The sequence below is a fragment of the Balaenoptera physalus genome, assembly GCF_965194825.1.
Source record: "Balaenoptera physalus genome assembly, chromosome: 6".
In the NCBI taxonomy this organism is placed as follows: Eukaryota; Metazoa; Chordata; class Mammalia; order Artiodactyla; family Balaenopteridae; genus Balaenoptera; species Balaenoptera physalus.
Window position 1 is genome coordinate 37,837,119 of NC_138885.1, and position 15,464 is coordinate 37,852,582.

General features: G+C 35.1%; 1 protein-coding gene across 1 annotated transcript in view; it reads right to left on the reverse strand.

Annotated features, from left to right (window-relative positions):
* Positions 1 to 15,464, reverse strand: part of LRP1B (LDL receptor related protein 1B) — a 1,885,740-nt gene that overhangs the window by 1,319,923 nt on the left and 550,353 nt on the right. The gene's annotated exons all lie outside the window — the stretch shown is intronic.

Consider the following 15,464-nt stretch of genomic DNA (forward strand, 5'->3'; position numbering starts at 1 on the left):
GGTTAGCAATAAAGTGCAGCAGCAGCACCGGCTTACAGGAACACCACCCTCTACAGTCCTGAAAGCCCGCTGGGGATAGAGAAAGTTGTTAAAAAGCCATGCCTAATTATTCAAGCAAGCAAAGAAGGATCTCTAGTCACTGGAATCCAGCTGCACATTTGCCTGCCTTATTCCATCAGCTTGGGAAACTCAGATACTTCATGTAAGGTAATGACAGATCTTTCAACCATGGTTTGCCAGGAGTAGAGTAGCTACGTCTCCTCTGTAGTGAATATGAGCCAAATATGAAAATGAAATCTTGACAAAACTTCCTGACTTTTCAACCCGATATACTTATTTTGCAGATAAGGAAAAGTTATGACACATTACCTCATCTGTCAGATACATGCGTAATTTGAGTCTCAGTTCCAGTGATCATCACCGGAAAAGAGAAAAATGATGCTTTTGACAAAGCAAGTCAAAAAAGGTTGTGTCCTCCTCATATTCTTTTGAAAGGCAATCCTATTCAAGTTTAAAATGGAAACCACCACCAAACTCCACCCCCCAACACACAGTATTGAAACCAAAGAAAAGAACAGCACAGTATTAAATACTATTACTCTGCAGCTAGTACAAAAGGACAGAGATTTGCATTAGAACAAGTGCTAAAAGAGCTGAGCTTCAGGCAAGGAAAGATCATTATTTATAACAAGCTGATCTGCTTCTATATGATTAACGGAAGAACAGTGAATTAATGTTGTTATCTTAATATTGTTTAAATGGCCTCTAGATGTGGTGCAAAGCCAAGCCAGACGGAGTGGTTAACACAAAATAAATGTCAATCCAACAGAGATTTCTGGGAAACATTTTCACCCGGAGTAGAATTTACTTAATTAATGGCTTCAAAATGATAAGCTCTGATAAGCCTCTGCTGGTTTTATTTTATTTGGGGAAACAGGACACAGCCCGATTTAATGGGATTTTCTTCAGAGACTGGTATAACTGGTAAGCTTCTGGATAATTATCAGCCATTTTAATGATTTCTTCCCTTTCAAAATGCAGTTCATGCCCTAGGTTATCTGGAGCAATGGATGAGGCAAGTATGAAACTAAAATGGTAATGTTTCATTACCTGTAGCTATAAGTGTCTGCTTGAACAGGAAGTTGGGTTTTTAAGACACAAACAACAAGCTTACTATTACCTGTGAAATAAGGCTTCATTAAATGACTGCTTTAGAATCAGTTGTCTGTCCATAATAGGTAAAACTCGGTGTTAAAGCAGGTTTAGATGGAAATGTGTTACTAATTGCCCTGAGACTAGAAAGGCCCCTATAAAGTGGGCTAAGTAGGAGCCTACATTTCGGGGATCATCTTCCTGCCCTCAGTGCAAGCTTTAGTGTAAGAAACCCTTATCAGTGATTTCCCTGGACATTTTTCTTTCTAGCACTTAAAAATTAAACTACATAAGATGAAGTTGTGGGCACAGGTCAGGCTGAAGGTAGACACGTATGCAAAATTAATATTTATAATACTTGAGATTTAAACTTAGAATACTAATATTCCAAACTAATTATCAGCAATTGGGATATTCATAAATGATTTCAAGGATGTCTGGAATAGCTTACAGAAATACACCCAAAGATACCAGAGGCTTTGCATTAATATGGGACATGAGAGAGAAAGAGTTTTCAATTTTGTCAAAGATTCTTCACATTAATGTAGTAGGGAACCGCTGGCTATCCAATCAGCAGGTACCATATGTTAAACCCAGTAAAATCGCCATGACTTCACTCAGCTCTTCTCAGATAATAGTGGGAAGGTTGGAACGTTAGAAAGTGTCTTCACCATATTAGGTTTCTTTCTTCTTCTTTATTTGTTCAGGACAGCCTGTGTCCCCTGCAAAGATACACTGAAGTCCTATCCCTGGTACCTATAAATGGGACCTTTTTTGGAAATAGGGTCTTTACAGATGTCATCAAGTTATGATGAGATTATTAGGGTGAACCTTAATCCAATATGACTGGCGTACTTATGAAAAGAAATTTGGATACAGAGACAGACAACCACAGATGATGACAGCAGAGATAAAGGTAGAATGCCATGTGAAGAGGGAAGCAGAAACTGGAGTGATGCCTCTGTAAGAACACCAAGGATTGCTGGCTTTCACCAGAAGCTAGGAGAGATGCAGGCAACAGATTTTCCCTCAGAAGGAATCAACACTGCTGAAACCCTGATTTAGGACTTGTATCCTCTAGGACTCAGAGAATAAGCTTCAGTTTATTCTCTGGTAAGCTACCCAGTTTGTGGTACTTTGTTATGGCAGCCCTAGGAAACTAATACAGATTTTGCTACTGAGAAGTGGGGTGCTTCTATAACAAATATCTAAAAATGCAGAAGTGATTTTGGAATTGAGTAATGGGTTGAGGCTGGAAGAATTTTGAGGCATTTAATAAAAAGAGCCTAGATTGCCTTGAAGAGATTATTGACAGAAATATGGATGTTAAAGGTGCTTTTGGTGAGGACTTAGAAATGAGGAACATATTATTGGAAAGTGGAGGAAAGGCAGTCCTTGTTATATAGTGGCAGAGAAGTTGGCTGAATTATTTCTACTGCTGGGAGGCAAGGAGTACTTGTCAGTGATGAACTTAGATATTTAGCTGAGGAGATTTCCAAGCAAAGTGTGGAAGGCACAACCTGGTTTCTCCTTGCTGCTTATAGCAAATGTGAGAGGAAAGATAAACTGAAGAAGGAATTCTGCCTCAAGACTGCCTCGAAACACAGTCTAATATACCACATTTATTTATTATATACTTATTGTATATCTCTCTCTCCACCAGAAGGGAACTGCACAAGAGCAGGTATATTAGTCTGTTCTGTTCACTGATGTTTCCCAACTGCCCAGACGCTCAGAGTTGTTCAATAAGTATTGAAGAATGAATGACATTAATGAAATTAATGCATGGGGCCAAACTTCTCAAAATGACTTTCATGCCTAAATTTTCTAAAAGGCATATAAGGGATTCATTCTTCTTACAGTTTTTGTAATTAGAAAAAAGAATATAATTTATCTCCAAATGAAAACAGTTTACATGGCTATGAGTGAGTTATTGGGTTTTACACAACAAAGATATTGACATAAAATAGGAAATTAAAATTTACCTAATAATGGGACTCAAACTAGGGACTCTTCTCTGAAGGAGGACAATTAAAGAGTTTCAGAAAAAGTTTAGTTTAGTATAAAATAGATAATAAGAAGCTGCTGTATAAAAAAAATAAAATAAAATTCCAAAAAAAAAAAATAGTTTATAGAGATGCAATTTTGAGGCCACATATGAAACTGGTTCTCAAGCAAGGTCTTAGCATTTTATTCTTAGGATGAGATTTGATAACAGCTGGATAGAATTTAATACCATAAATCCTATAAACAGTAATAGCAAACAAAGATCCAAGCCTCCATAGAATAACATTAAGGCCATCAAAAATGATGGCTGTCTTTATTTTTAAGTTAATCAAACTGCCACCTTAAATCCCTGATGTTTTAAAAATGCTACATAAAATGATATAGGCTTTCTATGAACAATCCAATATGTTAGGCAATGAAAACAATAACCAAATTGACTTTGCCCACCCCCATTCTCTTCTCAATAGTTTTCTCACATGGACATGCCTACTCTTTTAAGGATAGCTGATACTCTGCAACTAGTTAAAAGTTTTATCTTTTTTGTTGTTATATTTACATATATCCCGCATTCCAGCCATAGAGAACATTAAATACACTATTTAGAAAGATATTTTAGACATAAAAAGACTACAATTGTTATATTTTTCATTCATATTAAAACATGTACATTTAGGAAATATTTCTTTACATTCCTCAGTGTTATAACCATAGTTAACTTTTTTTTATTTTTGCAAATACCAGGTACCTGATTAATGTTTACCAGACATATATACTTTCAATCATTCATTTGCTGATTCCAATTTCACATTACTAAGATTTTTCAAACTCTCTAATCTCTCTGCCTTCTTTTCCCAACTCCTTTCAACTCCAAGTTGTCTTTCAAAGACAGTCCTCTACTTGGGCAATCACATCCATTCTTGAAGTCCCTGCATACATACACCTGCCATGCCTTCCCCACCTCCTATAGGTAGAGTTATGCAGCCCTTCTCTTTATTCTATGTTTATTTTAGCATTTGGAGCATATATCTATAAAACAGCATACTGCATTGTAAATACATTCCGGGGCCTGCCTCCTTGATGCGATTGCGTCCTTGCCAAGGAAGCAACTGTGTTTATTTACACTTCTATCTCTAGTGCTTTGACAAGTGCCTGACATAATTTAGAGCCTCAATAAATATATACCGAACAAACATACAAAAAAGAGAAGTTTTGGGAGAAGAAAAATCAAGTCAATAGTTATTTTTGTGCTATTGCTATACTAAGTCAAAGCATTATAGAAAATATATAGACTAATTATGACCATCTTTATTTCTCCTGGTGCAATTTTAAGGGTCGCATTTAATATGGTGAGGTATCATTTGGCTGGACTACAGAACAGAATTGTGAATATTGGCCTTTAAAGTAATCTTCAGACATCAATGTGTGTTTTTTTTTTATAAAAATTTCCCTGGATTTCTCACTTTCACTCTCGTTTGTCAACGCTTTCCTCACTTAGCCAGCCTCTTCTTAAACTTCTAAGATTATGGTAAGAGAATATGAATTTTCCTCTTCAAAAAATATAAATGAAGTTATTCAGTAAGAAAAGTTCAAAGCAAATCCTATCATACTGATGGATTATCAAAATAGGAGAAGTAAATTTAAAATTAAAAAAAACTTCAATTTAATTACCATATTGGTACTGGTGCAACTGGTACAACCACTATAGAGAAAAGTATAGAGGTTCCTTAAAAACCTAAAAATAGAACTACCATATGACCCAGCAATCCCACTCCTTGGCATATATCCAGAGAAAACCATAATTCGAAAAGATACATGCACCCCAATGTTCACTGCATCACAATAGCCAAGACATGGAAGCAACCTAAATGTCCACTGACAGAGGAATGGATAAAGAAGATGTGGTACATATATATAATGAAATATTACTCAGCCATAAAAATGAATGAAATAATGCCATTTGCAGCAACACGGATGAACCTAGAGATTATACTAAACGAAGTCAGGCAGAGAAAGACAAATATTATATGATATCGCTTATATGTAGAATCTAAAAAGACTATACAAAGGAACTCATTTACAAAACAGAAGCAGGCTTACAGACTTTGAAAACAAAATTATGGTTACCAAAGGGGAAAGGTCGGGGGGAGGGATAAATGAAGAGTTTGGGATTAACATAAACACACTACTATATATAAAATACATAATCAACAAGGACCTGCTATATAGTACAGGGAACTCTATATTCTGTAATAACCTACATGGGAAAAGAATCTGAAAAAGAATGGATATGTGTATATGTATAACTGAACTACTTTGCTGTATATCTGAAACTAACATAATATTTTAAGTCAACTATATCCCAATATAAAATAAAAATTAAATTTACAGAAGAACTGAGAGGTAAATATTATTAGTTTTATAGGGAGTCGAGGCTTTGTTTTCAAGAAAGAGAATGGAGACATGCTATGGACTTGTTGCAATGAGAATCAGAAAAACGAAGCCAGCTTCCAAAAGGCTGAAAGAGAAATAATGTGTCTTTGCTGGGTGTGAGAGAATATGCAAGCACCCACTGGCAGGCATCTTGTAGTCTACAGAGGAAAGAACAGAATGTGCCCTTAAATAGGAAATTATTGTCCTCTCTCTGGTGCTTTTCCCCTGCAGTCATTAGTTGTCACTGAATCAGACCCTTTAATGATTTGGTGGAAGGTCCTTCTTCATCCCTCTAAAAGTGAGATATCCCCTCTGCCTTGGATTCATTAACAAATGAAAGTTCTATTTATTTCAACTTATAAAAACAGTTTAATGCCTTTTATATATATAACACAATCTAAATCACTTTCATTATTCAGTTATTCCCTCATTTCTTCATTCATTAAACATTTGCTTGCTCCTTCTATGTTCCTCTCATAGTAGACAGATGTGTGAGTGAATAATGCTACAATAGAAATAAAAACTAAGCACCATGAAAACATCTGTAAAAATAAATGGATTATTTGTGTGCAAACTGTTTGATGTCTAGCTAAAGATTCAATCAGTTAGGATGCTATTAAGATAGTTTAATTCTTATTTTTAGACTAAGAGAATGTTAGTGGGAGTGGAAAGGAAATTATACTTGAAATACAGTATTGTGGCCTGCTAAGTTCACCTGATCCCCTACCCATAGCCTCTGCTGAACATATGGACCTACGTTTCCAATGTCATTCTTCTGCACCCCATTTGATAGGATTAAAGTGGGCATCTGAATTAAGGGAACCCATCCAGAGGCTGAGCTATGCCATTTTTTTTTCTCTCCAGTATTTGAACTAAGAAGTAATACACTGATAGCACACAAAAATAAACTTGTGGAGTTCAAGTAAGTTGCATTAAAGTAAAATATCATAGGAAAGATTCCAGGGTTTCCTCTGCTGTAGTCCCACAAGGCAGTCTTGACCCAGAATTACTCTCCTATTAGAGCCCTACTGATTTCTTGCTAGTCCGTGGCTCCTATCTTGGTTGACTTCTGTATACTTAAAACCTTTTACCCTAGCCCTCACATCAATCTGCTTTTCTTGAGCTTTCTTAGGGAATTTCTGTTCCATATAATCAAAGAGCCTGGGCTTGAACAGACAATATTTGCTCAACTAATTATCTGCTCTCCAACTACACTTCAGCACTCTTGTCCATCTTCATATTTGTTTCTCAGTGTAACCTGTGAACTCTTTAACAGCTAAGGGGCTAACATTTTGTGAGTACTTTATTCTCACAACAAGTTTATGCATTGGGACATTATAAGCCTCACTAAATCTTTGTTAAAATAATAAATAAATGATTCATATGCCAGAGATTGGGGAGATACAATCTAGGGGAAATGATATTTGATTGGATGAAGAAAAGCCAAAAATGATTCTGCAATTCAATTAATTTGCATTATAATCTGTCTGATTGGTTTCATTTAAATACGTGCTAGGGAATTTCCTGCTTTTGAAAACGTATAATCATCAACTACATATTAAAAGTATGAGTTATTAAGAACCTAAGAGGGTTTGTGAATTAATGAATTCAAATTATCTGGAGCTTAGTTCAACAAGAATATCAAAAGTGCAATTTCTCTCCACAAATACAAGATTAGAGAGTAGATGCTTGGATTCCTTTGGGACATGAGATTAAACTGGCAGAACACAGAGGGAGAGCTTTTATTTACCTGTTAAGGAATCAAGTGTTCTGGGAGTACCTTAAATTGAAAACAAGTGACCACCCACTCTAAAACCATCCTATTAGCAGATTAAAGGGCTAATGTAATGACTGCCTAGCATTATTATTTCATGCTACTTATAATTGGCTATTTTTTGAAGTCAAGATACATTGTATATCCATGAGTGACTGCAGGAAGGATTAGCAAAGGAGTAATTGGTGACATGTATCTTCCCTTTCCAGGAGCAACATTTTACACAGCTGTTACATAACATTGATTATTCTAAAAACCTAATTGATAAAGGCATGACTGGCTGCATCTCTAAAAGATGATAATTGTCATTACCCTAAGCCATAAAACAAATAGAAATGGCATGTGGAAGAAGTAATAAACATTCTCTTTTCTTCTTTGAAATTTATTCCAGACACATTAGATACTAGAAGGAAATGATACAGTAAACACTTTGTTTTTTAAACTATGATGTTATTGTAGTGAGTTAAAAAATGATTTTCTTACATTTTGGAAATAATTATATTGAATATATTAATACATATTTTATATAATTATTTCCAGTTGGAATCATTCATGGTATAATAACCCTGTTACAAAGTTAAAATGTATGTAACCATTAGAAATATAAAATCTTAGAATCTTTAAAAATCAGTGCTCATAACTTATCTTCTTCTCCTACCCCATTTTTACACTTTTTTTTTTTTTTTTTTTTTTTTAAATTTATTTATTTATTTATTTATTTTTGGCTGTGTTGGGTCTTCGTTTCTGTGCGAGGGCTTTCTCCAGTTGCGCCGAGTGGGGTCCACTCTTCATCGCGGTGCGCGGGCCTCTCACCGTCACGGCCTCTCTTGTTGCGGAGCACAGGCTCCAGACGCGCAGGCTCAGTAGTTGTGGCTCACGGGCCTAGCCGCTCCGCGGCATGTGGGATCTTCCCAGACCAGGGCTCGAACCCGTGTCCCCTGCATTGGCAGGCAGATTCTCAACCACTGCACCACCAGGGAAGCCCTACACTTTATTTTTTGACACTTTAAATAAAGCTGCCCTCTGAGAACCCATTCAGTTGAAGTCTCTGTTATAGTATTGATTTTTTAAAGTGGCTTGTATCATTCAGGTTAGTTGGACATACTGGGAAAGTTTCCAGACCTTGGCAAAAACCCAAACTGAACTTTCCTCCAAAAAGTCAGGAAGAATTTCATTAACCTTTTAGTGAAAAAAAAAGGTGTATTTCTCATTTGTTCAGCTCTAAGGCCATGTATTCCCAGGAGAACAAAATAGCCAGACCATAGCACAATGATCTTTATTTACATCACAGTTTATATTTGAAAAAGTAAAGTGCTAGGATTGTCCCTACAGCCAATAAATGGGTAGCTCCATCATTCACACTTTCACAAACACGTGAAAGTATGTATGTTTATAATACCCTGGAATGATCATCAGTGCTCATAATAATGTCACTGAGTCAATGCAATATTTTGAGCTTCTTTCTTAACTGGCAAATAAAGATTAAGTGAAAGGAGGGAAACAAACATCTGTGAATTTAAAATAATTTTAATTATTTCTGATCACAAAATTAATATAAATAATGGCCAATTCTGACCATTTCCTATTGTATTGGTGATAAATGACAAGGCAGAAAATTCCAGAGAAGCTAAGTTAGAAATAAACAAGCAGAGGAATTCAGGCAAAACTTTTTATCATCAGTGTTTTGCTAAGGTTTATTCCATAAAGTGAATTTTTCAGACGTTGGTGATCTCAAGACATATTTTCTCAAACTAGAAGTAGAATTAATCACACAACTGCCTCAGTGATGTCAAAAATTAAGGGTTATCTGGACAATAATTAGTAAATCTCAATACTTTCCTAGACTAGGCAAAACTTTACAAAATTAAAATATTTAGGTTTAGTAAGAACTTTATACTGGTGGAGGACAGAAAATGGAATAGTTTCTCTGACAAGTTTGTGAGAGGTGTTCCTCTCACAATTTTGAGTTTGTGGGTTTGATGTGAAAATAAAGGAATAAGGAAAATATTTAGGGGAGTAAGAAAGAAGAAAAGATGGGGGAGGAGCAATAGATCCAACAAAATAACTGAAATATTATTCACCTCTCTCATTTCACACCAAGGGATTTAATTAATTAATGTATAATTTCTAGTATTTGTTTCTGTTTAAGAGGAAAAACTCTGACTTCAAACATTGTACATTATGCATTTGGTCATCTATGAACATCACATACCCAATTTAAAAATTTCTTTATAGAACTTAAAATGGTGTTTTTTTAATGTTGAATAAAGATGAAATGGATTCTTTTTGATTTATGTGACTTTCATGTCAATTACTGTACTTAACTTCCTTATTAGAACTTGCACATCTGCTACATATCCTTCAATATCTACTTAGAAACACTGCCCTTTGAACTTCAACTTCTTTCTAGCACATCAGTAATGTGATTCACGTTGCAAATGGCTGCACTAACTGCTCCAAGACTAGGCAAGAATCCATTTTTATTGACTTGCTATGTATACATACAGTCTCTTTGGAAAATAAAGAGGAAGAGTTCACTGTCTTTGCAAATAATACTGGCCAAATATAAGAAATGACTGTTAGTAGCTATCCTATTTTTGTGCTGCTCTGGTGACATTGTGAACTTCTGACGTTCTTTAGGTAGCTGCCCTGCTGCTCACTCCAAATTTGTCAGGTTATTTGGCACCTGGTCTGACCTTAATGTCTAGAATGAACTGCTGAGCTATGAAGTGTTCTGATTTTTCGATGCTTTGCCAAATTCCTCCCCCTGTCCCTGCCACCTTAAAATAACAAGGTCAATCACACAAAGGAAAGATGGCAGAGTTTCAGGTCCAATGATGCTGATTATCAGCATAACACACAGAGTTCAGCATGACATCAACTTGTCCTTGAAGACTATGGCAACTCTAGCTGAAACTGGCTAAGATTACAAAAAAAAAAAAGAACGAAAACAAAATTGTGAATGAAAGTGCCCATTTTTCTAAAGATACTTCATCAAACAACTAAAAATGTACATTTTAAAATCTGTTTTCAAAACTATGGTCACTTAATTAAAAATAACATTAATATTTTCTTGAAAAGTTAACTTGCATTGACTATGCCCAAATAAATAAATTCTGAAATAACGAAGCAACCACTGTCTTCAAATTTGACTTCATTGTGGTTGCTAAAGGGGAGGGGGGCAGATTAGGGAGGGATGGATTGGGAGTTTGGGATTAACACATGCAAAATAGTATATAGAGAATGGATAAACAACAAGGTCCTACTACAGAGCACAGGGAACTATATTCGATACCCTGTGATAAAGCATAAAAAGAATATGAAAAAAGAATGTATATATCACTTTGCTGTACAGCAGAAACAAATACTTCAATAACATAAAAAACTGACTTAATAAATTACATGGTTGATATGAAGAAGTTGTGAAGATGGTTAAAAAAAAAAAAAAAAGACTATTGGTGAATATTGGCAAACCAGGCACCCTAAACCATAGGGAATCTTTTCTTATTATTTGGATTAAGGAGAATTCCAGGGCATTCCAGAAAGAAATGCCCTGAAAAAGAAGTAATTCACACACACCTTCCATTCCTTCTCTTTGTCTAAACACTGCCTATGTTTTATCTTTCCTAATCTTGGGGCAGTAATCCCCTCTCTTCTTGAAGTACAGGCTTGTGTTATTCAGTCGTATGTACTCTCACTTTAAAATATCCTCAATTTTACCAGACAAATATCATAGTGTTACCTTAGACATCCCCACCTCAGTATGCAAAGCTGTGATCCCCTCTTCAATAGGGCTAATGAGACATGTTATGAGGTCAAATACATATAGAAATAGGATTAGTACACAATTGGTACACAGACTGCAAGGATTAAAATCAGTATATAGTATATATGCATATAGTCTACAGGACGCTAACCACAAGTAAGTAAATCTTTACTTGAGAACCCTTAAAGGCAGCTAGTATAGGGTGTAATTTTTATGCATTCAAACAAAATTTTCATTGAAGACCAGACATAGGCATAATGCTGTGCATACTGAGTAGATATTTTATCATAGACTTTAAAGTAGGAGAAAGGTCAGCAATCTGCTAACATTTTGTACATGAGGAGAGTAATGCCCAAAGACGTTAAATAACACATCTAAATGTATCAAGAACTAGTTTAATAAAAGAGGACTGGAATACTGATGTTATGTTCGTTCCACAAAACCATGGTTTGTCTTCATTTGGAATAGCTAATGTATGCTTTTTATATCTACTCAGAAGATTCCTGCCTTTGGAATGAAACAATATTAAAAATATTGTTGGTGAATATATATGTATATCACATAATATATATTATATATTTTATATATATTATATAATATATATTATATATACCTGATATCAAGTTTACAATTTAAATATGATTACTATTTTCAAAACCAAACTTTATTTTAACATTATTCATTTTCTCAGTCTCATTTTCAAAAATGTAACTCAAAGGGGCAAAATAATATCTTCTGCTCCTAGTAGCAAATTTTTTCTAGCCCTCTTTAAAGAAACTTAAATTAAAAATGTTGTTTACTGGTCCTCCCCTTCCCTCTTTTTAAGTCAGAGAATTAATTCAGCTGATGAAGTCTTCAATGAGGCACCAACACAATGCCAACATGATTCAGCAGAAATGTATGTAATTATTCAAACCTGGAATGGTACTTTGAGTGATGTAATTAATGTTATACTCAGTGATAGGATATTTCAATTGCCTGAGATAACGGATTTTTAAAAAATATGTTGGATCATATAGCCATCCTAATTAGGGCTAAGGAAAAGTCAGAAGAAAGTCAGATAAAAAGCATACTAAGGATATTAGAAAAATATTATCTACCTGTGAAATCTTTTCTAATCTTTTCAAACACTCTTTCCTTTGTGCTTCTATTTTGCCCACTTATTTTAACCTTTTACCTGTCACTATAATTTACCTTTTCTCCCCAGGCATGGTAACTGATGTACTCAGAACTCAGTACATGTTTGTTAAGTAAATGAATGAATACATTGAATAAATGAAGTATGCATTTACATGCAATGTTAGATATCTTGAACTTTGCAATTACTTTTCACATATATCAGTGCTACCTAATTATAGCTGAGCATAACAATCACCTGGAATTTTTATTAACTCTCCCTTGAAGAGATTTTGGTTTTGACTGGGAAACTTAAGTGTGCCCCAGAATGGTTATATGACCAGGTAGTTTGGAATGATTCCATATATATGTTGCATATTTTGACAGCATTAAGAAAATGCATTTAACTTTATATTATTTATATGTTCAATGGAGTAATCAATCATCTATTCTAATCTTATGGGGAGAGTCATATGGCAAAAGTTTATCCAGTTCATATATTTGAATACTAGGTATAAATAGGTTTAATGTATGGCATGGGCCTTTATAAAATTCACAATACTTGAGGAGAATAAAAATATTTTATGAGAGGCCAGAAATAGACACACATAACTATAGTCAACTGATCTTTGACAAAGGAGAAAGGCAATACAATGGAGGAAAACAGACTTTTCAACAACTGGCCATCTATGTGCAAAAATATGAATCTTTATCCAAACTTTACACGCATCACAATAATTAACTCAAAATGGATTATAGACCTAAATGTAAAATGCAAAATTATAAAACTCCTAGTAGATAACATAGGAGAAAATCTAGATGACCTTGGGTATGACAATGACTTTTTAGATACAACACATAAGATATAATCCATGAAATAAATAATTGGCAAACTGGACTTCATTAAAATTTAAAAATTCTGCTCTGTGAAAGAGATTATCAAGAGAATGAGAAGATCAGCCACAGACTGGGAGACAGTATTTACAAAAGACATATCTGATGAAAGATAAAAGAAAAAATACACAAAAAAATCTTGAAACTCAACAATAAGAAAACTGACAATCTGCTCAAAAAACGGGCAAAAGACCTGAACAAACACTTCATGAAAGAAGATAGATGGATAGCAAATAAGCACAGGACATGACAGGATTGCTCAACATCATATGTCACTGGGCAACTGCAAATTAAAACAACATTGAGACGCCACTCCACATCGATTAGATCGGCCAAAATCCAAAACCCAGATGACAGCCAATGCTGCTGAGGATGTGGCACATCCTCAGGAACTCTCATTCATTGCAGGTGGGAATGCAAGACGGTACAGCAACTTTGAAAGACAGTTTGGTAGTTTCTTACAAAACTCAACATCCTCTGACAATATGATTCAGCAGCCACTCTCCTTAGTATTGACCCAAATGCGTTGAGAACATACGTCCACACAAACACCTACACGTGGATATTTTACACAGCCTTATTCATAATTGCCAAAACTTGGAAGGCATCAAAATGTCTTTCAGTATGTGAATGGATAAATTGTGATATATCTAGACAATAAAATGTTATTCAGAAAAAGAAATGAACTATTAAGCCCTGAAAAGACAAGGAGAAAATTTTAATGTATATTACTAAGTGAAAAAGCTAATCTTAAAAGGCTACAGATGGTATGATTCCGACTGAAAACTATGGAGACAGTAAAAAGATCAGTGGTTGCCAGGGGTAAGGAAAGAGGGAGGGATGAATAGGTGAAGCAGAGGGGATTTTTAGGGTGGTAAAACTATTCTGTATAATAATGCAATGGTGGATACACGTCATTTTACATTGTTCAAAACCCATACAACAATATATTTTTTAAAGCATACAATTTATAACAGCAAGAGTGAACCCTAAAGTAAAGCATGGACTTTGGGTGATGATGATGTGTCAAAGTGGGTTCATTGATTGTAGCAGCGTGCCATTCTGGTGGGGAATGTTGATAATGGGGGAGGCTATGAATGTGTGGAGCAGGGAGAATGTGGGAAATCTCTGTACCTTTCTCCTAATTTTGCTGTGAACCTAAAGCTTCTCTAAAAAATAAAGTCTATGTTAAAAAGAAATTATCATACAATATGGCAACAATCTGACATATTTTGAAGGTTTAGAAGTAGCCCACACACAGTAGGTGTCTGGGAGAAAAGAGCAACAAGGGTCTCTGATCAGGGAATAGAATTCTAGGACCCTATAACTTGCTATTAACTTAAGAATCTTCATCTAGACTCCGAGATTCCTGAGTCACATTGCCACAACCAAATACCATTTTTCTAACATTTTTCATAATGTTGGTAAGAATAGAAGATGAAAATCAAACTGTAAGCACAACTTTTCTCTCTTGATTTGATGGATCAATGGAGTTAAAGGTAAACATTATATTGGATTCAGAAAAGAGGTATGTCTCAGAAAAGTCATTAGCACTGTCCTTGAGCTTAGTATTTTTCTCTACCCTTATAACTGCATTCACTTCCTTAATATTAGGTGTGGGTTGATTAGAATTTAACAAAACAAGATTCTTGGTGGAAGAGTTAATGCTTTTAACAGAACTCCTCTGCTGGGTGGCCCATAGGAATTTAAGAAGCTGGCTTTTAATCAAAATAAACATGTGAACAAGGTAAGGTAAGTGTCTCTAAATCTTCAAGCAAGGGTACGAGTGGGGAAGGGAGGGCAGAAGCTATAATAATTGTCTATTATGAACAAGTATTTTATGAAAATGTTACACACACCATCTCATTTAATTTGCGAACCAACCTATAACATAGGTATTAATTGCCATTTACAGATGAGAAGCATTATGTCCAAAGGTCACATACCCCTTAGGAGACTAAGCTAGATGTGTAAGTGATATCTAATTTTTTTCAAACTTACTATGAGCAATGACTTCTAAACGTCTTTGGAAAAGCAAGATTCACAGTTTCCTAATATATTACATGCCCAATGGCATTTTTATCCTTCATTTACTAAAGTCATTTCTAGTGGGGAAAAAAAGAGGGTGTGGGGTATGAGAGAAATGGAGAAACAACCAAAACTAAATGCAGTAAGCTACCTGAAATTCTGCTACCATAGCCACATCCCCCAATTTAAACGTCTTTCCTTACAGGGAGCTTTCTCTGACCCCTAGACGAGGTTAGGCTGCCAGCACGTCTTTACAATACTTTAAATTAGCTGTTTGGTACCTCACTCTCTGAGCAG